At 47.8% G+C, this 23,933-nt stretch overlaps 1 protein-coding gene across 2 annotated transcripts in view; it reads right to left on the bottom strand.

Annotated features, from left to right (window-relative positions):
* The window catches only part of PYROXD1 (pyridine nucleotide-disulphide oxidoreductase domain 1), a 379,583-nt gene that overhangs the window by 337,567 nt on the left and 18,083 nt on the right, over positions 1 to 23,933 (bottom strand). The window lies entirely within an intron of this gene.

The following is a 23,933-nucleotide window of genomic DNA, read 5'->3' as shown; positions in this document are numbered from 1 at the left end:
TCCAATGCCTTCCATTTTATTATGCACCTCGCTCCACCCCCCCCCCCCCGGATAATCCGTACCGGGCCAGATGCATGGGTGTGGTCAGATCCAGTAGAGTTCCCAACACAGTAACCATGATTGGGTGATAGATCACTTTCCGTTCTATTACCATGCAGTCTCACACCTTCCTCTGTGCTTCTATATTCCTTTCTATATTGCTTCCCCCATTCTCTCTCCCTCTCCAACTTACCTTCTGACTCCATGTACACAGCGGGCCACACTTTGGATGCTCTCTTCTCTACCGACATCCCTCTCACTACCTCTCTCTCTTGGATGCACCACTCTCTTCAACATTTGAAGCTCTCCTCGCCTTGGCACACCCAGCGCTGCCACTCGCTTTCAAAGTTACCAGACCCATGAAAAGAGTGACAGCAGCTGCCTTTGCCTCCACCTACTCTCCGCCTACTACTCCTGTGGATGACTCCCACCCTGACACAGCCCTTGCTAAGTTCAATCTCTCCATCTCTGACACCCATGATACTCTTGCCCCAGTCATGAGGGTCCTACTGAAGCTTTCCAAAAGTGCACTCTTGGTACGACTCTGATCTGGCTGCCCTTAAACTCAAGTGTAGGGCAGCTGAGCGGAAATGGAATTTGTCAGGCGGACCCTCAAACAAACTGGCCTGCCGCCTCCTTCAAAAGCAATATCGACCCTGCAGCCACACCAATAAAAAAAAAAGAGTCTTTATTCAAATCTGCATCTCCGCTGCATCAAACAACACGGCCAAGTCTGTAAGGAAGTGGCCAATCCTGCAGCAGCCTTCTCTTCCGTCACACCCACCCAGGACCTTTGCTCGGCCGTGGCTGCACACTTCACTGCAAAAGCCCAAGACATCCTCTCCTCTCTCACTCCCACACCAACACCTCTGAAGTCTCCCTTGACTCCTCCACCACTTCTCTTTTTTCTCACTCCCATCACACCTGATGTGGTCACCAGACAAGTAAGGTCTATGAAGACCTCATCCAAGCAGGTGGACCCCTGCCCCTCCAAAACCTTAAAGGACAACATTGACTCTTGCTCCAGCCTTGGTTCATCTCTTTTTTTTTTAAATTTGCTTTTATTGGGTTTTATCATATACAACAAAGAAAATAAACAAAAAGGAACAATGAAGAAACATCAAGATACATACGAAATAATGCACCGGTTGACAGAATTAGGTAAAACAAAAAAGAAAAGGCTTAATGTCAGCTCACAGTGTCATACAGTTATCTCAGTTCTCAATGAAGGTGCATTTCCTAATACTCAAAAAGAAAAAAGAAAAAACAACAACTCCCCTTTCCCCCCTAACCCCCTCACTTAACTTGGCACCAGTTCGTTTTTCGCAATTAGAGCGTCAAGACGTTGATAGGGCAATGTTTCCGACTCCAGTGTCTGACCCCACAGTCTTTGCTTGTATCAAGAGATTTCCCCCCCTTTTTTTTTTCTTTTTTCCCAGTCACTGCTACCTGGGCATTGGAGTTCCATTAGGTCTCCTCAGGTTCATCTGACAGGGACTCATTATCTGGCGTTAAGTGTCGACTTTTAAAGTCCATCCATAGGGTTTCACATTGGGCTGCCCTGCTATGCAGAGCGGCCGTTATGGTTTCCATCAGGTAGATGTTAGTGGCTAGGGCAATCCATTCACTCTTCCTAGGGACTGTACCGGATTTCCATTTGATCGCCAGGAGGTCCCTGGCGGCCAGGAGTAGGTAGGGGGTCAGGCCTGTCACTCTGTTCCACTCGTCCGCATCTCGTTCCAAGGCAAAAAGCATCAGGTAGGGGTCAGCATCTCTCTGAATACCATCAATTTCCTTGATCCACCCCAGTACTTCGTTCCAGAAAACTTTGATGCTCGGGCAACCCCACCACATATGCCAGTAATTAGCCGTTTGCCCACATTTCCTCCAGCATGTCGGACTCATTGACTGAGACATTTTGGATAGTCTGAGGGGGTTGTATTGCCACCTATGCACACGATAGCGATGTTCTAGAGCCAGCCCTGCACATTAGGTTCATTGCTCAAGGTCTATTTCTTCCCCAAAGTCCTTTTCCCACCTAGCCTTCAGAGGATCCGTGGAGCCGTCTCCCGCTGCTATTAGTTCCTGGTACATTATTGATATGAGACCTTTCCTCTCCACTCTAGAGTCCAATATTTTCTCGAATGGGGTCAATTCTCTGTTCAGTTTGTCCTTCCATTCAGCCTTCGTCAGGACCCCTTTCAGTTGGATGTATTGGAATGTGGATAGTGTACCTATGCCCAATGCTTCTGTCAGTTCCGGGAGGGAGATATAGGAGTCCTTCCTCTGGAGCTGGCCCACTCTCTCTAAGCCAGCCTCGTACCAGGATTGGTATCTGCCAACCTCTGGTATGCGATCGTTCATGCTAGGAGACCATATATGGCTGAGAGGGGATGGCCAGGTGGTGATCCCGCGCATCTCCCGATTCACACGCCATACACTCCAGATCGTGCTCAGTATAGGATGGCCCTTGATTTTCCGTAGTATCCTTTTGTGCGGGGTCCATAGCCATTCTGATACTGTGGCCGGTGCAAAGTAATGATTGTCCATTTGGACCCATTGGAGGTCATTGTGTTCTCTGAGGTGGGGAATCATGACTCGTAATTGGGAGGCGATGTAATATGATCTCAAGTCCGGGAGCCCAACCCCTCCTCTGTCCTTGGGGAGTATCAATGTGGTGTATGCAATTCTAGGTTTCTTACCCTGCCATATAAATCTCATCAAGATCTTCTTAGCTTCCCTGAAGAACGATTTGGGTATTTCGATTGGTAGCATTTGGAATGGGTACAGGAAGCGTGGGAGGCATGTCATCTTAATCGCGTTGATGCGGCCAAGCCAAGAGATCGTAAGTTTTCCCCATTTCGTAAGGTCCGCAGTGAACCGCTGGAGGAGTGGTGGGAGGTTAGCTTCAAATAAGTCATTCAGGTTCCTAGTAATCTGTATACCCAAGTATTGTAGAGTGAGGTGTTCTAGCATAAGACCTAGCGGGCGAAACTTAGGGTCATTTTCTGTCCTAGTTCCCTGCAGGGGGAATAGAATGCATTTTGCCTTGTTCACTCTAAAGCCGGAGAATTGGCCATACTCGTCCATTAGTCTAAGAATTGACTCTGTGGGATTGGTCATGTGTAAGAAAATGTCGTCCGCATATAGCGCTATTTTATATTCCACTGGGCCTAGTCAGATCCCTTCTATCCCAGGGTCGGATCTTATCCTTTGTGCTAGGGGTTCTAATGAAAGGGCGAAGAGGATCGCGGAGAGGGGACATCGCTGTCTAGTCCCTCGTTGTAATTCAAACCAACGGGAGTATTCCCCATTTACGGCTATCGATGCTGTAGGAGATGTATATATCGCCCGTATGCCCCTCCTAGTTTTGGGGCCTATTCCAACCTTCTGCAAAACGGCTCCCAGGAAATCCCACTCGACTCTGTCAAAGGCCTTTTCGGCATCAATTGATAGCAGGACTGGGTCCCCATGGAGGTCGCGGGCCACATGAATGAGGTGCAATGTTTTGCGCATGGAGTCGGCTCCCTGTCTCCCGAGTATGAACCCAACTTGATCTGAATGAACCAGGCGGGGCACTAGCGTTTCTAATCTAGCCGCCAATACCCTGGAGTAAATGTTGGCATCAAGGTTGAGAAGGGAAAAAGGGCGATAAGATCTGCCGCTTTTGGGGTCCCTGCCCTCTTTGACTGTTATCAAGGCTTTTTTAAAGGAGTCTGGGGCCTGCCCTGTCTCTAATATTACATTAAATAGAACCGAGAGGAAGGGGACTAGTTGTTTGGCAAAGGTCTTATAGAAACCGGCGGTATAGCCATCTTCACCCGGTGATTTACCTAGCGTTAGCCTTTTGATCGCTTCGTGCACTTCCTGTTCATTAATCGAGGAATCCAGAAACTCAGTTTCTGCATTCGTTATCGTGGGCATAGGGATTGAAAATAGGTAGGCTGATGGGTCAGGTTGGCAGGGAATTATCTCAGAGGTGTAGAGTTTCTCATAAAATTTGACAAAGGATTCTAGGATATTGGGTGGGGTATGGGGAAGGGGACAGGGTCCTCGATGATTTTGTTCACTCTACGATTAGATCTCTGTTCCCTAAGTCTGGCGGCCAATAAGGCATCGGCCTTATCGCCTTTCTCATAAAATTTCTGTTTTAAAAATTGCAATTTACACACCACTTGATTGTGCTCCAAGAGCCTCAATTCTTCCCTTTTCAACTGCGGAGTTTTCACTTTGTCAGGGTCAACTCTATGTTCTTTTTTCCATCTCTGCTTCTAATAGACCTATATCGCCCCTCAACTTTAGCTCTATAATTTTCCGTTCCCTTTTCTTTGCGGCCCCCTCCCGTATTAGAGTCCCTCGCCATGTGGCCTTCCCTGCCTCCCAGATCACTTGTTTGGAAACCTCCCCATCGTCATTAATTTTAAAGTACTCTTCGATTTTGGTCTCCATCGTCGCTTTGAAAACCGGGTCCTTCCAGAGGGTTTCATTGCATCGCCATTTCCCTCCCATGGTGGGTAGGTCTGCCCAAGAAATGTCAGCTTGCACCATGTCGTGGTCCGACCAGGTTATTGGAATAATATCCGAGTGCTGTGTGGTTGGTGGTGAGGTCGTTCGACATGTATATATAGTCAATGCCTGTAAAAGTGTGATGGGGATTTGAATAGAAGGTGTATCCAGCTACACCGGGATGCATTATTCTCCATATGTCCCCCATGTTGTACAGGTCCATTATCTTGACAAGGTCGGTACGTCGCTCTTTAATCTGACTCCTTGTGTCTAGATTCCCCAGTTTCCAATCAATACCTGGGTCTGCCCATTGGCTGCAGTCACCCCCCAGAATTACGTGCCCGTTGCCTCCATCATTATTTTTGGGATTACTCTCTGTAGGAATGCAGTCTGACCAATGTTTGGGGCATATACAGTGGCAATAGTCACTTTTACTCTGGCTATTTTCCCCGTGATCAGGAGGGCCCGACCTGCCACATCAGACCATGTCTTTTCTACCTCAATTTGGATGCCCCTCTTGAGCAGGATGCCAACCCGACCTTTTCTCAGCGGGCCTGAGCCCCAGAATTCCAGACCCCCCGCTTCCCGATGATGCTTCTCTCCTCCCCCTTGGCAAACTTGGTCTCTTGCACAAGCATTATGTCAATGTTGGATCTGCGGAATTCCCTTGCTACTAATGACCTCTTAGTTGGAGAGTTCAGCCCTTTTACATTAATGGACGCCACTCTGAGTGAGTCTTTCGTTTTTGGGTTATCAAAAGACGCCATCTTCGAGTGTCTCTGAGGTGTCTCTCAAGACTGTTGGCCAGACAATTGCTCGCTTCTCAAGGCCCATATCAACGTTGGTGTTGCAAACGAATCTTTCATTATTCCCACATCCCTTTCCCTCATAGGTTGTTGAGGCTCAAGGAAGCCCAAGAACTGAGGGTGCTGCATCAGCAGCTTTTGGCGGCGTCCGAAACAGACTTGGTGACAGTGTTTCGTCCATTGTCGGACCATCAATGGGGACCGTTACCTCACGGTCCCATTCAAATTTTCCATCGCAACATAAGGGTGAGCCCCCTTCCCACTCCCACCCCCTCGCTTCATGTAATACAACATCGGTAACAACAATAATCATACAAAGATATAACAATATAACGTTACGTGCATTCCCGGGGTTGTCTCACTCGGGTTCCTACCCCCTCTTACTTCAGAGGGGTGTTCTACTTCCATCGTCCCCTGAGCACTTGACATCCCAGCTCTCGGTCTTCATACGACCTGCGTCTCATGCTTCAACCATGGGTACTAGTGCTTCTGGTCATGGCCTTCAGGAGGAACATCCTCACTTTTTGTTATCGGGTATGTTATTGGGGCGTCGGTATTTTCTGGATCCTTTTACTCTTTTGCGCCTAGGTCCCTGTTGTTCCCATTGCATTCCGTCTCGTCCGTCATCCCCATTTTCGTTGTCTTTCGGGCCTGTATTCAGAAGGTCGGCGATGCATTCTTTTATGTCATCCTCTGCTCTAAGGACGATTTTCTTACTTCCGAGTTCATAAGTTAGTGAGAATGGGTTGCCCCATCTGTATCGTATGCCCTGTTCCTTGAGCCATTTTGTCAGGGGGCTGCAAAGGCGTCTAAGTGCTAACGTAAGCGCAGATAGGTCCTGAAAGATCGTAATCTGAGCCCCTCCCATCGTGAGTGGGCCTCCAGATCTGGCCTTCTCAAGAATCCTAGTCCTGTCCTGGTATCTATGAAATTTGGCCAGGACCGAGCGGGGGCCACCGGGGGGTCCACCAGCTCGGTGTATTCTTTCAGTTTTGGGCTCATCGATTTCTTCATCGGCCGTTAGAATTTTTATGATATCGTGGATCGTGTCCTTGAGATCCTTTTCGGTTTCCCCTTCACGTCCGGGATTCCAAAGAAGCGCAGGTCATTCCTTCTTTCCCTATTTTCTAAATCGTCCATTTAAAGGCGCATCTCCTCTTCCTTTTTCTCAATGTTCCGTATCCTCATGTCCATTTGTATCTCGAGTGTATCGATCGACGTCTGATTGTTTTCGACACCCTCCAATCTTTCTTCGAAGCTGTCCATTCTCTGGGTGATCTTATCGATTTTGCCACCAAGGTTGGAGCCCATGCTTTTGATCCGGGGTGAGAGGAGGCACACGCCCCTGAGTCGGGGCCTTACCCTCTCCAGTGTGTCACCGGCGATTGGGCTCTGGGGGCGTTCATACACTGATACAAGGCTGTCATTCTAGGCGTCAAGGCAGGGTGCCCACTACTAACTCGGAGCCTGATGTTAGGGTTGGGCCACAGTCTATGACCGGCAAGAACGAGGGTTTCCGCTCGGGATTCTGACGGCAGGGTGTTCCTGGGGAACGAGCGCGCTAAAGTGGCTGGCCCCTTCTTAATTACTACGTTCCGTACCCGAGGGGCACTTCCATCCACATTCAGCGGGGGCTGGGAGATTCACCTTCCAAGCACCGCCCACACGATTAGTGGGCGCAGGAAGTCTTCTGCCGGATTGCCGTGACGCGAGGGCGCGGTCTCACTGTCGCTGCTGGGCCGCCTTCGGGCCTAGATGTTCACACGGTGGTATCTCCGCTTCTACCGGTCGTATTTTGATCGCGTTTGCTCCCAGGTGAGGGGGGGGCTCTCATACAGCTCCTCAGCACTTCTCAACTGGTGGGGGGATCGCGAGACGGCGGCTCAGGTCGCCTCAGGGACCATGGGTGCTGGAGCTCACGCGGAGGTGGTGTTCATCGCGCACCCCCTGGTGGCCAGTCCCTTGGCTCATCTCTAATCTCTCTTTTGCCACTGGAGTTTTCCCAACTTCTCTTCAGCACCCCCTTGTGCACTCTCTGTGTAAGAAACCCTCGGCTGAACCCTGCAATCGGGCAAAATACCAACCCATCTCCATCACCCCTTTCCTCAGCAAACTCCTGGAGAAGCTGGCTATCTCCCATCTCACCCTCCACACTGAATCTGCTGGTTCACTCCACGACCATCAGTCTGGCTTTAGAGCATCCAGAGGCATGGAAACTGCTCTTCTGAACACCTGTGAAGACCTGCTCTGAAATCTTGACACCAACACCCTCTCTGTCCCCATTCTTCTTGACCTCTCCTCTGCCTTTGACACGGTAAACCACAACATCCTTATTGCACATCTCCAGGACACCCTGGGAATCACAGTTCAGGCTCTGGAATGGTTAACCTTCCCTTCCGACCCCCCATCCCAAGTGGAACTTGGGTCCTTCCTCTCTACTATTACTTTCAACATGTGGCGTCCCCCAGTATTCCAGCCTATCCCCCTGGTTCTTCAATGTCTACATGGCTGCCCTGACACGTGCGATTGCCACTTTCTCCTCTTAACTTCCATTGTCATGCAAAGGACATGCAACTCTACCCTCAGACACCTCCAATGCCTACCTCATATCGGACTGTCTGTCTGCAATTCAGTCACGGTGTGCTGCAAACGACCTCTGCCTCAACGCCAGTAAGACTGAGATCGTTTGCATCGGGACTCCCGTTTTCCCACTCTCATGCTGGCCGGCCTCCCCTGGCCCTCGGTCATCTTTGACACCACTCTCTCCTTCTGCACTCAGATGTTGGACATTTCCAAAAAATCTAACTATCAGCTGCACCGGTCCGATTTTGATCACGTTTGCTCCCAGGTGAGGGGGGGCCCTCATACAGCTCCTCAGCACTTCTCAACTGGTAGGGGGATCGTGAGACGGGGACTCAGGTCGCCTCAGGGACCATGGGTGCTGGAGCTCACGCGGAGGTGGTGTTCATCCGCGCGCCCCCTAGTGGCCAGTCCCTTGGCTCATCTCTAATCTCTCTTTTGCCACTGGAGTTTTCCCAACTTCTCCACACCTTCCCCCAATGCCGCACTGTCTCCAGAGCGATGGTTCTCTCTAGGCTGTACTACTGCAACAGCCTCTTTCTCAACCTCCCTGCCTCTGCTTTGTGCCCTTTGCAACTCATCCAGAACAGAACCGCAAGACTTATCCTTTGCCTCAAGCCCAGGGACTGCATCTCTCCAGCGCTGAAATCCCTCGACTGGCTCCCTGTGGCTGCAAGGATCAAGTTCAAGATCCTCTGCATTGTCCACAAGGCTTTCTGGGGCCTGGGACCTACCCATCTGCAACAATGCCTACCTAAATAATGTCCTTCCTGAGCCCTCCGCTCATCTACCTTCAACCTTCTGCGAGTGAGCTGGTTCTCTACGCAGAGAGATTTATCCTCAGCATGGGCCTCCCTCTGGTACAGCTTCCCTGCCACCCTCGGTCTTGAGCCTGAACTCCTTACGTTCCAGACACTCCTTAAGACATTCCTTTTCTACTCTTACTGCTCTCTCCCTCTCCCCTGCTACCCTCTCTCTCCGCTCTATCCCTCTCCCCTTCCTTTTCCACCCAGCTTGCCGACTGGCCGTCGGATGTACCTCAGAGTTTTACAGGTGCCCGGCACCCTCGCCAGTCCTCTCGCACTTGCCTCCGGGCCTAAACTGGTTTCCTCAATACTGCACTTGGTCAATGAGCCATGAGAATGGCATCTCTCAGAATTTACCCAAGTTTCTTACTGACTTGGCGCACTAGGACTCCCCCTCGCCCCCCCTGCACTTGTTCTCCCGCCACCCCTTACCCCTCCCTCTCCTGTACCATCTGTGCCCGATCTGAACGGACCATACCTTTAATGATAGTCTATCTTCCCTGTCTCCCCTCCTTGCATGGTGGCATCTAAATGCACTTGGAAAAACCGCAGAATCGTCATCAGACCCATTTGCTGTTATCTACAGTGTTAACTGTACTATATGGACTTACTCTGCCTGTGCAGACTTGTATCGTTCATAAATGTTAGTTCTCTGAATGACTTGTTTTTTCTTCCCCTTGTTCCCTTCCTCCTTGAGCGCTTTGAAACACTTGCCTTGTGATTTGAGCTAAAGGTTTTCCTTGCAGGGCAATCACTTTTAAATCTGCTGTTGCATGCTCTTAAGTCTGAGGACATAATCACAATTGCTGCTAAATCCTTCCTTTTATTTTTCCGCTTAGGCCGCTCAGCACCAAGGTCATCTATGCCCCAGAGATTATCTTCATGCTCAGCCAATCCAGTCATAATCTCAAGGGATTCGAACTGCTAATTAAAACCTCCCATAATTATCATTTTTATAATTTGTTTTCGTTCCTCCCGCCAGACCCGAACTCTTTGCTCGATGAGTGAGAACAAAGTAAACCCACCATGGTACTCCTGTTGGTTATACATATTGATTAGCACATAAGTGCCATCCACAAAACTCATGTGAAGTTATAGAAAGTCTTTAGTATATTGCATCTGTATTGAGGAAAATACTTCAGTACTGACCCACGTAAGCAAGCCCCTGCTTGGTCTCCCCCCCCTCTATCTTGGACGGGTGCCATCAGAAAGGTGGTATAATCCTGTAAATTGGGAGCAGTCAATGCCCATGGCTCCTGGAGATCAATATTAGAGTGGGTCCGCATAAATGGAGTCCGACCCTCATCCTCCATATACTTCTGCACCTCGGCTAAGTTCCACAATATCAATTGCACCTCCGCCCCTAGGTTGGACATGCTCTCCAATGCCTGTTGGTCAGCACTTAAAGCAACGCCCATGCAGCTACTCCCCTCATTCACGCAGGGTAGAACTGGGACCTCCTGTCAATCCATACCTCCCAGAACTGATTTATTCAACTCCCCACCCCCAACCACCATCGTTAGGTCCCTCTTCCTGCAGTTGCGTGTTGTGGTCACCATTCCCAGTGACCAACCCAGGTGATGTTGAAGCAACCAACCCTGGCGATGTTCCTGTTGGCTTTCTGTTGCCTGGGGCTTGGGTCAAACTACTAGCTGTCCCGGGACCTACTCCAATTTGATTTACAACAGGCTTGCTGGGGCTTTTGACAGACATCTTGTCACCCATCCTCTCCTTAGTAGGTTTATCTAACCCAGAGGACATTGCCTGAGCTGGCGCTAGTACAGGCGGGTGTGTGGAGGGGGGGGGGGCTCATGGGGATTGTCACCTCCAAGGGGCTTAGAGGTATATTCCTCTGCTCTATGGACAGGAGTCCCTTTACTAATAAATGGGATTTTAAGAGGACATTAATGTAATCTTTGAAAATGGTGCTTGATACACAGGCAGCTGTCACTCCTAATTATCGACAGACAACCCCTTTTAGATCTCAACCAGTGACAAACCTTGTTGGGCAAGCTCTCATCTGATTCTTTAAAGTGACTTGGCGATATCAAAGATTGATTAGAAATAAATGGGAGTTACAGGACTGAGCCTGGGCGGCTACATCTTGGCAAAGTCCTAGTTAGCTGGGTTATGCAAGTTTTAAGCTTGAAGACGGTGTTGACATTATTGACCCGGTTCGTGAGTTTGGACATACTCTGATGGGTTGGGCTCTGCTCGTTACTACTCGCTAGCACAGCCTTCTTAGGTTCTAGGTTTGTGTGAATAACTACCCAATCTCAGCTCCTCCTTTAGAGCAATCTAGAGAGCGTCAACTTCCTTGCTAATAGCCTGCTATCCGCTTTTACTCACTCTAGTTCTGCTGTATTATGTGCACAGCCTCCACACTGGCTACATTATCCATGGGGTGTTACAATATCATTGCCCCTCATTCCTATGTCCATTGCCCCCTGCAGCCTCCCCCACCCCCTCCTTCTCCAACATCAGTGGACTGAACCTATTTTGTATGGGCATCACTTGAACCCCATCTTCAATAGAAGTCAGCAAGCCTACAATTTCTCCTTTAACATTGGGCTTCCCCACGACGGGGACACTTACATTCTGGGATAATGTATCTTTTCCCTTTGCTTTGTGCACGGGTTTTGGGTACCTCATACCCTGGGAGGATGGAACCCACCTTTGCCATAGCTATTAGGGACGCTTTATCAGCGCTAACAGCTTTCTTGCACATATCTGCATAGGTAACTTGCGGTTCAGGCAGGGCCATAGCAGTAGCCCTATTCCCAATTGGTGATGTGTTAAAGTTCTTCCAGAACTGGGCTTGCTGCTGCCATGTAATTGATTGCAGAGTAGTCAGCGCCTTTTAATGCTGCACCCTTTCTTTTGCCCAGATTTTATTCACCTGTAGTATTGAGTCATCACAGAGGAGGGACACTATTTCGTTTATCATTGTGTTGTGTTTGCATGGTCAATAGGGTAAGTTAACATTGCTGCACTTTCACCTTGTTGGGCATGGGGAGTGGGGGGCAGGGGTGGGGGGGTTTAGTAGCTTTTCGTTTTGACATGGGTGGTGGGTAATAAGTAATAACTACTTATACTGCCAGTAAATACTAGGGTGAAAGCATATGTTCTTAGCGTGTATTCTTAGCCAGTATTCTTAGCCACTCGTGGAAGACAGGTGCAAATATATACGCAATTTAAATGTTCAACTCACAAATCTCAAATATCCCCAGTTAATAAATGTATCAGTGGGACTAGGTATGCTCCACTGCTTGACGGGCAGCCAGAGTCCATCCCCCCCCCACCCCGCCCCTGTGTGGCATTGCTGCCATCTTGCAATTCTTCCAGCAGTTCGTCTTCACGTGTTTTTCTGCAACTGCAAGAAATTGACACCGTCTTCCATCGCATTTCCTTCCAACCATGCCCTCATATAATCATCAGAAACTCTCCTCATGATCCTCGAATCTCATGCTTGTACTTACGTGTGCTGCTGTTCTGAAATGATCGTGCGAGCGTGTAGCCGGAAAGGCTTTTCTCTGAGGGACTTGTAGTAAAGTATTATCCATATAAACTCTGGCTGTTACGGAGTTAGTATCCTCATAAAAAGATGCAAGAGAGACTTGTAAAAGGAGGGTTTAGCAATACCCGATAAGGGAATATTAGAGGGTTTACCCACTCTCTGATGTGTTTATCTATCTTTGATTGAGGGCTATTTAATATCCTTGAGGATGTAATACCGAACATTGGTGGGTGTAGCAAGCCAGTGGGATCCCACAGCTTCCACCCTCTGGAAGGCACATTGGGTAGTGTGATGAATCCTGCAGATCCCTCACTAAACCCCTGCCTAATGTCCTCCCAGGTGGCCAGGGAAAGGCAAACGCTTCCTGATCCTGAACTTGGGGGTGGTGTTCTGCGGGAAGGTCACCTGGGAGGAGAAAGGCCCAGCGTTGCGAGGAGATCCTGTGGGATGAGACGTGGTATTTGTCCTTAAAATGGAAAATCCGTTTACCGGTACCAAGGTATTTAATGGCTTATCGTCGTTATGATGTGTCTAAACCACACATTGAACCTCCTGATGTGGGTAAAGTTAATATGAAATCCCTAAATGTGGGTTAAGTTAATATGAAATCCCTAAACATCTTAAGAAAGGAAAGCCTGTCTAAGACTTATAAAGTTAAACACGCTCTTAACTCCCATAAGTACAGTTAAAGGATACCTGTAAATAATGGCTTAAGTGAACTACCTTCCCCTTTTCAAGTGAACTCTTGTGATCTTTCCTTAAATTCATTCAAGAGAATTAAACCTTCATGTAAAAGTAGAAAGTGGACTAAAAAGCCAAATTCGTTTGTTGGGGACTTCAAGTCCCCTTACACCCCCCCCCCCCCCCCCCCCCCCCCAAGTACTGGGACGAGGAAGAGGGCTGAAGAGCAATGCTGCTGGAGTGGTCAGTTTGTTAAGGCCAACGACCCATGCCTGAGGCTTAAAAGGCCCTCTCAGGTCATTAGATGGGGGTGGGGTGGAGTAGTAGCAGCAGGAGGAGGAGGAGAGCATGTAGTTGGCAATCCAAACAGAAGTTGGTGGGAAGAGGGTGCCGGGACCATTGTGAAGCAGATTTCAGCTGCCGGTCTTGAGAGGGTCCTTTTCCCCCCTGAATCTGAAGTACACAGAATGTGCAGCAGGAAGCTTGCCGGAGGCCGTGGCTAGAAGTTGGCAACGCAGCCGACGGTTTCAGACGCGAGACAAGCTCTGTGACTGCGTAGCGGGAATGAAGACACCTTAAACGAGGAAGTGTGGCTGTTCACAAGAAACCGCTAAAGTCCTGCAGCAGGCGAAGGGAGCATTACTGAGCATTCAGATCCCTTGTACGAACAAAGACAAGTAACTGTAGCTAAGGAGAATCACTAAAGCATTATTAACCCGACCAGTAATTTTCGGACAATGGAATGCCATAAAAGTAGCACTTGCTGAAACTATTTACTAGAACTTGCGTACGAGTTAAACCTTTTGAATCATGCTAATTGAATACTAAACTGAAGGAAAACAGATGAAAGACTGACCGCATTTGCTTAAAAGGGATTCTGAGGTGAACGTCAATTGAAGAAGCATCTATGAAGCAGTTGAAAAATGTAGAACTGAATTTAAGTGACTGAACTTTTGATAATTGTGAATTCCAGGGAAGAAGCATTGCCCAAAACCATGAGGGGGCCTGCAAGCATTGACCAAAGCCAAGAGCAGTGCAAGCATTGCCCAAAGCCTAAGGAGTTGTGCATAGCCGGTCAAGTGGCACCGCGAGTAGAGCGCTTGCTTTGACATCTGTGCAGAGCCTGCTAACGCAGGTTCGAATCAAGGCAGGACCAAACTCAGCCTTTCATCCTTCCGAGGTCGATAAATGAGCACCACACACCGTGGATAATAATAAGCAGCGCTCAGATACCCGAGGGTTCGTAGCGCTATATAAAAAAAAAATGTGAAATGCGAAAGTATTGTCCAAAGCCAAAAGAGACCAACAACAAGGCATAAAATGAAGCTTCTCTGGTTGCCAGGAAAAGAAGGTGTGAATACAAGGTTGTAAAAAGGGGGAAGCTTGGCGATTGTAATTCTGCCCCAAAGGCTGGTATAGAAACTCACTTTGCCAAAGCCAAAAGGAGGAAAGGTAACATTACATCCTTAAAGACATTTTGGTTGTTGGCGTAGCAGAAAGACAAGAGTTGCAAAGAGGCTGCCCTTCTGGAAGGTGAATGTTCTGAAAAAGAGTGCCTTGCTTACTTGGAGGTGTTGAGGGGCACTAAAAGTGAATCTTGTAGTTTCTGAAAAGCTATTGAAAGTCACAAAGTATCAAATTGCTGAAGCTGTGGTAAAATTCTTTGTTGTCAGTAGATTTAAACCATCAGAAGCACTATAAGTGTGGAACATTATAGGGCAGGCGAGTAGACCTGCATGCCTTGCAGAAGTTAACCTGGAATGAGAGTCAACCAGGTGGAAGGAGAGGTGCTGTGAAGTCATCCTGACAAAGATGCAAACTGATTTATAGTGCATAAAGAGAGAGTTGAGACTTCCAAGATGGCCGCCCGAAGGGGAATGACGTGCTCAATGCAGCTAGTCTCCCCCCCTATGAAAAATGCTCATCTATAAGTGGAGATCGCCTCCCCTCTGGACGTGACGAGAGTCGGAGAATACACGAACCCCCAAGCCAAGACATCGATGATGCCCCAGAGACCCGGGGACCATAGGAAAACAAGACGGCCGTAAATGCGGCGCTGCAGTCGAGCAGGGCGTGTCCCTGTTGAACCGCCACCAAGAGGAATTGATCCAAATTGAGGAGCAAGATGCCACAGCACTGTGACCAGTGGGATTTGCAGTGCAGGCCGCGTGCGACAAGGCGCGACCTAAGGTGGGTGTTAAACCCCCCCACCTCCCTTGAGTGCAACATTTGAAAAAGGAGGAGAGCAACCGTAAGGGACATTTGCGGATCGACGATTGAGGGCCAATATAGTCCCCCCACCCCTCACAGAGTACACATCGAGGAAAGGACATCTCCCCCTCCACCCTCTCACCCCCAACACAAAATAACTTTTTGGGACCCCTGGCTTTGTGGGGGGCATGGAGCAGCATCGGTTTTCTCTCAAGACATTTTCTTTTACAGCTATCTGAGAACTGGTGTGCCTATCGGCGTAAACCGGCGCAAGGCAACGGGACCGCTTCAGGGACCCACTCCATTGAAGCAGCTTCATTTACCCCAAGAGGAACACTCCACAGGTGAGGAAGTTGGAGGCAGGGCCCCAATCACGCACTGGAAGAACCCCTCTGGGATCTTTGAGGTACACACTGTGGGTGATGAGATGTGGATAAAACCAATATGAGGAATGACTAGCACCAAGGCTGGAGGGAGTGCAAGGGGGGGGCAGCTAAAGGATACTTCTGATCGACACTGTGCTTCCTACGCTGCTGAAAGTGGGGAGGATCTACTTACAGCAAAGACCTCCCTGGACGTCAAAGAGGAGGTGAAGGAGATTAGCCTGTGGACAAGGAGCTAGGTATTGGGGCTTTTCTCGATACCTACACTTGGCAACTCAACACTACAATAGTGCCAATTTACACCAGGCCGCACTACATAGAAGAAAAACCATATCCTTTGAGATACAGACTTTCTGCTGAGTAAGAGCCCCTGAACTGGTTACAAATAGTGATCATACTGAGTAAGACATACTCAAAGGCCTCACAGTGATGGTAACGAGGTGTCGGAGATAAAGACGTGTAATAAGTCAATATGCTGCAGGGTAAACTCGTAGCACAGACTGAGCGAGCCAACTACACGGCACTAGGAAGACTGTTGGCTGACTACTTCGGAGGAAACACATGCCGCAAACCAAAGGTAAAGGGAAGAATAAAGGCATCCCAGCACACTCCACGTCGAAGGCTCAATGGGTGGAAGGTACCATTACCAGTTGTTGGTAGACAGGAGCAGGGAACCTTTAGTGAAATCCATTCACAATACTCAGAACCATAGAATAAAGAGTCTCCAGAGCACGGACACATAATGGCATTCACTAAGGAGGAGCTGAGCAATGCTTGGCGGATCACCAACAGCACCTTAAGCAAACTATGATGGAATCTTTTCAGGAACAAATCTCTTCTGTAAAAACTGAAGAGCTCTGTGCAAGATATAAAAGGAGAAATTGCAAAAATAAGTGCACGAGTAGCTATGAATGAGCGGGCACTGCAAGAATTAGCAGATGACACTGAGAAAAATGATGAAGCTCTGGAATGACTAGCAAGGACGTCTTATAATTTGGAGCTTCAATATGAAGATTTGGAGAAAAGAAAAGGCGATCGGACATTCGCTTTAAAAATGTCCCAGAAGAGATAGCGGATATAGACCTCAAGCAATCGATACAAACCTTTTGCGCTGAACTACTCCTAGAGATTACCTCGGATGAGATACTCATTGGCAGAATGCATAAAGTGGGTCCTGCAAGAAAAGAACCCGGGGCCAGGCCAAGGGATGTGTTGGTAGCATTTACATCCTATGCACAGAAAGAAGAAATCCTGAGGGTGGCTCGTACTGGTACGTCACTGTCTCTTAATGGCTCAGAGATTCAACTCTTTCAGGACTTGGCATTCTCAACGCTATCAAAAAGGAGGCTGATGGGACCAGTTACTAAGATTCTTAGGCAAGAAAAGGTATGATATAGGTGGACTTTTCCTTTTGGCCTGCTATTGTTAGAAAGGTCGACAGAGTAACTATGTACGAAGAAGGTCTGGCAGTGGTATCACTGGAGTTTGAGGAACCGCAAGGCACACTAGAGGAGGGAAACTAATCTACCACATTGAGAAGACAATGGGAATGCTCTTGAAAACCACAGGCCCTGAGATGCTGGGAGAAGACAATGGACACATCACAGCCAGAGAAGTGATTGATGGGGGGCACGGACTACCGTTAAGGACTGTCTGATATAGCTGCCTTGTGAGGCGGGCGAACTAGAAGGAGATAACATGGGGTGGACGAACAGGGAAGGGGAGTTAGGGGGTTATCTCAGGATCTTAAGGAGAGGGTTAGTTGATCTCTCTGCAGTTGGTGAAACCAGGTAGTTTACCAGTACATGGTTGGGGTATTCCCCGTTTTGTCACTATGACCCATGAACCGGCCTGGGTTGTTGGAGTGAGGGGTGGGGAAAAGTGGGAGCTGTGGCACTGCTACGACCAAGGGGGAAGGAATGATGAAGGGCGAGATGGGGGAATCAACACATGGACTCAAACTGGAGATAAAGGTCATAGTAGCAGCGAGGGCTGTGCTCCCCGGGGGTGGGAGGGAATCCACGAAGATGCTAAACAAGACACGTGTGAGATTCAGGGGATATCCTGATATCTTTCAAGCTAATGCGAACAAGAAAAAAAGCAGGGGTCTTAATAGCGATCTGCAAGAACTCTGACATGGTAATCCTAGGCACTACATGTGATAAGCAAGGGCGATAGATAGGTCTTTGTCAAACTTTGCATTAAGTCAGAGACTTTCATCGTAGTCACGGTATATGCACCCAACGGGACAAGAGTTACCTTAGGGCTACTCTAGCGACACTAGAACAATTAGCGCTGGGGCACATTATCTTGACAGGGTATCTAAACACAGCCTGGGACTTGAAGCTAGACAGAAGCCGGAGGGTGGTATCTCGGGGAATTTCATCTCAACAACTGAAAAACAAATTTTAACAAATGGGACTGGTAGATGTATGGCGTGTATCCAAGGGAGAGGAATTAGGTTTTACCATCCACTCCCACGTACACCGAACTAAGTCACAAATCAACTACATTTGGGTCTCCTCTCGGTTGGCGGGACGAATTGGGGAAGTATCTCTAGGAGCAATCTCTTTGTCTGACCATGCACCCTTGGCGGCGACATTAAATATGACACTTCAACGGCAGGAACTATGGCAATGGATGTTACCAGCATGGATCCTGGCAGATTCTGTTCTGCCGACAGAGATAGAGGACAAGATCCAAGCTTATTTTAGAGAGAATTATATTGCGGATATATCACCAGGTACATGGTGGGACGCTTTTAAAGTGGTAATTTGGGGCAAATTGATAGCATGTAAAGCTCTCAGGGAAAGGTTAAGCTGCCAACTAAAGGAGGACTTGGAGGGTCAACTTAAGAAATTATGCCGAAAATGGGTAACTATCCATAACGCAAAAAAAGTGTAGAGCAATTTGCGGGCAACTGGAACTTTTGAAGGACAAAAAGGCAGAGAGGACCCTGCTTAGATCCAGACAATACTACTATATGGAAGGGAATAGAGCAGGGAGGCTCCTAGGAAAGCAAATGAGAGAAGGGGAAACTCCAAACAATTCTTAAGGGAAGGGGAGGAGTGGGTGGATACAGAAGGAATTATTAACTGTTTCGAGTGCTTTTACGGGACATTATACACCTCGGATAGACCCACTAAGGAGCGGCACATTTTATATTTGGCGTGTTATCACTCTTACGACTCAGCTGAGTAAAGATAGGGAAGCTCTTGAGAGGGACATCACAGAGGAGGTCGTAGCGGCTATGGCAAAGCTCCCACCCACCGAAGAAGGCTCCCGGACCCGACGGGTTCACAGCAAGCTTTTATAAGAAATTTGCCAAAGTTCCAGCTTCCCATTTAATGCGGTTATAGAACTCATTTGAAAAAGTGGGCATATCACTCTTTTCGATGGATCAGGCTAAACTGGTGATATTTTCAAAGCTAGGTAAAGATCCAACACAATGTGGGTCATATCGCCCAATAGCAGTGCTCAACCCAGACGGTAAAACATACACCAAGATTCTTGCCTCTCGCCTAGAAGACAGACTTCAAACCTTCTTAGGACTTGACCAGGGCAGGTTTTATTAAACACTGTCAAACAGTTGACAACATAAGAAGAACTTGTACCTGATAGAAAAGGTGGGTAAACTGGGTATTCCAGTGGTAGTCCTAGCTCTTGATGCCGAAAGGCATTTGACCGCGTTGGATGGTCTATGCTCTTTCGTACAATGACAAAAATGGGATTTGCGGAGCACTACCTTTGTAGGATACAGGCTAAATAAATGGACAACTATCACGCTGGGATCCCTTACATGTTTCAAGGCTGGGGCGTATAGCCTCGGCAAAGATGGTGACCCTCCCACATTTTCTTTACTATTTTCAAGCCTTGCCGACTTCCATACCCAAGAAGTTTTTAATCACTCATTGTCCATATTCATATGGCACAATAAAAGATCCAGAGGAACATAGGAGGACTGACCTTTCCTAACTCGGCTGTATTATTGGCCATCCCAATTGAGGGTGTTGAGACAATGGTTGTCAGGTGACAGCAAATTGTGGCTCCCCATGGATAAGGCGGTGGTCGGGGTGGCCTTTTAGATGCAGTCCTATGGCTCACCAAGGAGGATCGACCTCTCAGTATGAAGGCATTGCAGATTACTGCATTAGTAGGCGAGATATGGGACAAAGCAGTCAAACATCGGCAGATTTCATCAATCCCGGGTCATTTCACACCTCTGTTTCGAAACGCCCAATTTATGCCAGGGATGGAGACAGGTGCCTTTGGAAAGTGGAAGGCAGTGGGTGCTTAAGTCTTAAGGATCTGATGCACGGCCAAAAAGCTAAAGACGTTTGAGGAATGTAAGCAACTTTATGGCCTTACAAAAGGGGATAGATTTTCATATTACCAACTTCAACACTGGGTGGTATATTCTAATAGCTGTGTGGCAGGTAGACAACTCACTACTTTTGAAAAATAGATTACATCTAATTCTGGAGACACACATCTTTTCCATCCTTTCTACACATTATTATCAGAAGGGGTCCCCGAGAGAAATTGCCATATATGTGCAAATGGAAACAAACTCTAAACCGACAAATATTGATGGCGGAATGGGAAGCTCTGTGGGACAATGTTCCGAAACTCACCCAATCCATCCACTTAAGGGAAATCTGGTATAAGACTCTTACTCAATGGCACTATACCGGCACTATACCCCGGAGAGGCTAAGCATCATGTACCCGGACACATTACCGACCTGTTGGCGAGGTTGTAAAGGGATGGGAGATTGGTTACATATCTGGTGGTCCTGCCCAGCATTGAAACTATTCTGGGAACAAGTGTGCTCAATTGTGCAAGTGGTGGTAGGGAAAGATCCCCTTCTGGGAAAAGGGGGATGGTTACATATCTGGTGGTCCTGCCCAGCATTGAAACTATTCTGGGAACAAGTGTGCTCAATTGTGCAAGTGGTGGTAGGGAAAGATACCCCTCTGGGAAAAGGGGAATGTAAATTGGGTTTATGGATAAAAGACAAGGCACCACAAGGGAAGGCACGTTTTACGGCCTGTATGATTTTAATACTGACAGCCCAGGTGGTGATAGCTCGTAAAATGGAAGGAGGCCTCTCCTTCACAGCATGAATGGTTAGGTTACCTCTGGAATATTCTCACTATGGAATGGGCTACCTATAATCTGCAGGGGGACCATCAAAAGTTCAGGACAGAGTGGGGAGCCATATTGGATTACTTACGAGATGATTATCGGATTCAACTATGCCCGCAGAACATTCGGATTTGGGAAATTATTTGAGACCTCTTGGCTAAGGGAGGAGATCCTGAGAAAACAGCCCCACCAAGCAACATATGGCGCTTCAGCTCAAGGGTGGACGGGTTTTCTCAATGTTGTTTTCTCTTGTTTTTTTTTCTTTTCATTGTAAAACTTTGCAAAGCCATAATTAAAAATACTTTATTTATTAAAAAGCAAGTTGAGACGAGCTCACAAGAAGTTGTGTTTCTTTAACCCTTACCATAAACACTGTTTCTTTGAATCCAACAAGAACCTGGGTTTCTTTTGAATCTGACAAGACATCGGGCCTCATTACGAGTCGGGCGGTAGCCATGCCAGTAATACCGGCAGGCTGCCGCAAGGCTCGTGCGGATTTACTGGCCCAGGACTTGCTGGAATCACCGGGGCATTACAGCCCCGGTAGTCCGGGAATTCCGGAGCCGGCATTCCGTTACTCCCCATTGCTGTGGAGTGGCAATGGGGGCAATGGAAACACTGGCACCATGCAGTAATGGTACCGGTGTTTCCACGTCTGTGAGCGGCCGGTGGCGTTACGCCCGCCAAGTCAGACCTGGCAGCTTTAACACCCCACAGCCACTTTACTCGGAGTTCACCGGTCCAGAAAACGGTGCCGTTGCAGTTTTACCGGCACCGTTCAATCCGGACCGGCTAACTAGTAATGAGGCCGATTGTGTTTTCTTTGATATTCATAACTGGTGGCAGAGCATCATAACCATTAATGATATTTGATGAAGTGGAAATTGTTATCCAAGGAAGAAGAGGAATGTATCTTTTGGGTTGAACATTGGTTTCACAGAACTTTCTTTTGACAAACTGAAGGAGCCAGGAACTGTGTTGGAACTTGGTTGCAAACCCAGATTTCCTTGTGTCTTTTTGTTGAACATTGGAACTGAATCTAACTTGAAACCTGAGGAAAGGGAGTTCAACAGGTTCTAAAGAGAGACTGTGAGAACATTATAAATGCAATTGTTTAGGTTGTTGTGAATTGTCATATATTTTCTTGTGTATTTTATGTATAAGTGTGAGGGCGAGATATCCTTTGTTGGTGTGTTTTCTTTAGTTAAAGATAGGCAGGGAAACCTTGTCAGGGTAGGGATAATGAGGCATTCATTGACACTTAACGATTTAATAAAATGGCATACTTTGAGAATCTATCTAAAATGTTTCCGCCTCACATTTCTGACCCCCTCAAATTAGCAACCGGACCAAACTAATCCCTAACAGTGCCCCCAACACATAACAAGATGGGGAGTTCTTCCGGCTTGCCACAGTATATAGGTAAATATAGGAATGTGCCTTCCTTTCATAGTTGGAACACAATGCTGATTAAAGAATCAGAGCAAGAAACATGTGCATTGATGGAGACATAGAAGTACATTGACACCCTTGCACTGGAGGAGCACAATGCAGAGCAAACCGAAAGCGGGTCTGTGGAGCCAGAAATGACGAAAGCATGTTATGCATAACAGCAGATGAAAAGGGAAAGTGAACCTTTATGGCAAACCTGTCCACAACTTCGAAAGCACTCATGCAATAAAACATGTACAAATCTGTGGTAAATCAGACTCAGGAGGCGGACAAGACGTTATGTCACAATTTGAGTGTTATTAAAACAAAGAAGAAGGGCTATTCTTTCCCTACATCGAACATGGATCTTGGCCCCATCTAAAAGAAACTGATAACAAAACCTAACACAGTTCTCCGTCCCAAAGCCTAATCGAATCCAAGTTCTGGCCCTACCAATAATGAAATATAAATTCGACCAAAACATGTCTTTAAAAGAGTTCCCCTTCCACTTATGAACTGGAGAATAGCTTCTGCCCCCACCCAATCACTTGATGTTCCCAGGCCTGATGCCCGTTTTTACAGTTCAAGACCAAATTTCTCTTTATTCTTCCTCGTCTTCTGGTGTAAAAGTGTCTTCGACTCCCACAGTCGAGATGTGATCATTCTGCTCTGGAGTACAGTTTCTCTCACCCCAGTTTGGGGTTGTATATCCCTCACTTCCCACTGGAATAAAATTTTGTCAAGCGACCTAGGGTTTGTATACATTGCTCTACCCACCTTGAGGTATTATTTCTTCTACCCTCCCACCCCCTGGGTTTATTGTTTCCCTCGTCCCTTTTTGGGGTAGTTTGGCATTCAGACCGCCTAGGGCTCTCTGGTCTCTCACCCTGCTCTTGGGTTCCCAATCTCTTACCTAACCATGGGGTCTGTTAGGGAATCTCCGCCCCCCCCCCGCTCGCAGGAACTGCTGTGTCCCTTGTTTGGTGTGGCAGCGTTCCTCCGAGGAGGCGGTCTATTCAGCTGTTAAGGGACTGCGGTTTAGCTCCTCTCTTTGGTCGAGCCAGGCTAGATGGAGACGGCACTGTTCTACACGATCCTTGGCTCCTCTGCGCAAGATTTCTATATTGGCCAGCTTCCTGTCTCCACCTACCAGGAGGATGTCTCCTCTTACGGCTTGCACAGCAGGACTTCTTCCATTTTCTTCTCTCCTGGGGTCGATCGTACAACATCTTTATGTTAGATTGGACGATCCATGTATTCTGTTGTTCTCATAATGAGGGTCTTATAAATGGGTCAGAAACCACACCTGCCATTTAGTCCCGGGAGGATAGCTCAGCGGCAACGTGCGCGCCTTGGAAGCAAGACCGACATGAAGCAACACAGGTTCGATCCCAATACGCAACTAAGACACAAAAAAAAATGTTGCAACTAAAAAATAAACAATTCCTCTAACAGCGCCTCGATGCCCGTGGGATGTGTGAGCACTTTACAAATTGAAAAAATAAATAACTAAATAAAATAAATAAAAAGGGTCATATATACAGCTACACTGGTCAATCCCCATACAGCCAACACACACATGGGACTCTACAGGAGGGAGTATGAATCAAATACCTTAATAGGGATTCCTTGTCCACCAAGGGAGAGGAATCACCAGAGATCCATCTTGCCTAGTCCCCTGGGGGGCATTAAGCTTAGTGGGCTGACGTCCCTAGTCCTGCAGGGGATGGGATCCCCCTTGCGGAGAAGCGACAAATTCCCTGGATTTGTCACACATCTCAGTTTCCAAAACACTGCAATTTTACATGCCGGATTAGAAGTGTAA

This window comes from Ambystoma mexicanum, chromosome 12, assembly GCF_040938575.1.
Source record: "Ambystoma mexicanum isolate Mex_15411 chromosome 12, UKY_AmexF1_1, whole genome shotgun sequence".
In the NCBI taxonomy this organism is placed as follows: domain Eukaryota; kingdom Metazoa; phylum Chordata; class Amphibia; order Caudata; family Ambystomatidae; genus Ambystoma; species Ambystoma mexicanum.
The sequence above is the reverse complement of the archived record's forward strand: the minus strand, read 5'-3'. Positions and strand labels throughout refer to the sequence as shown.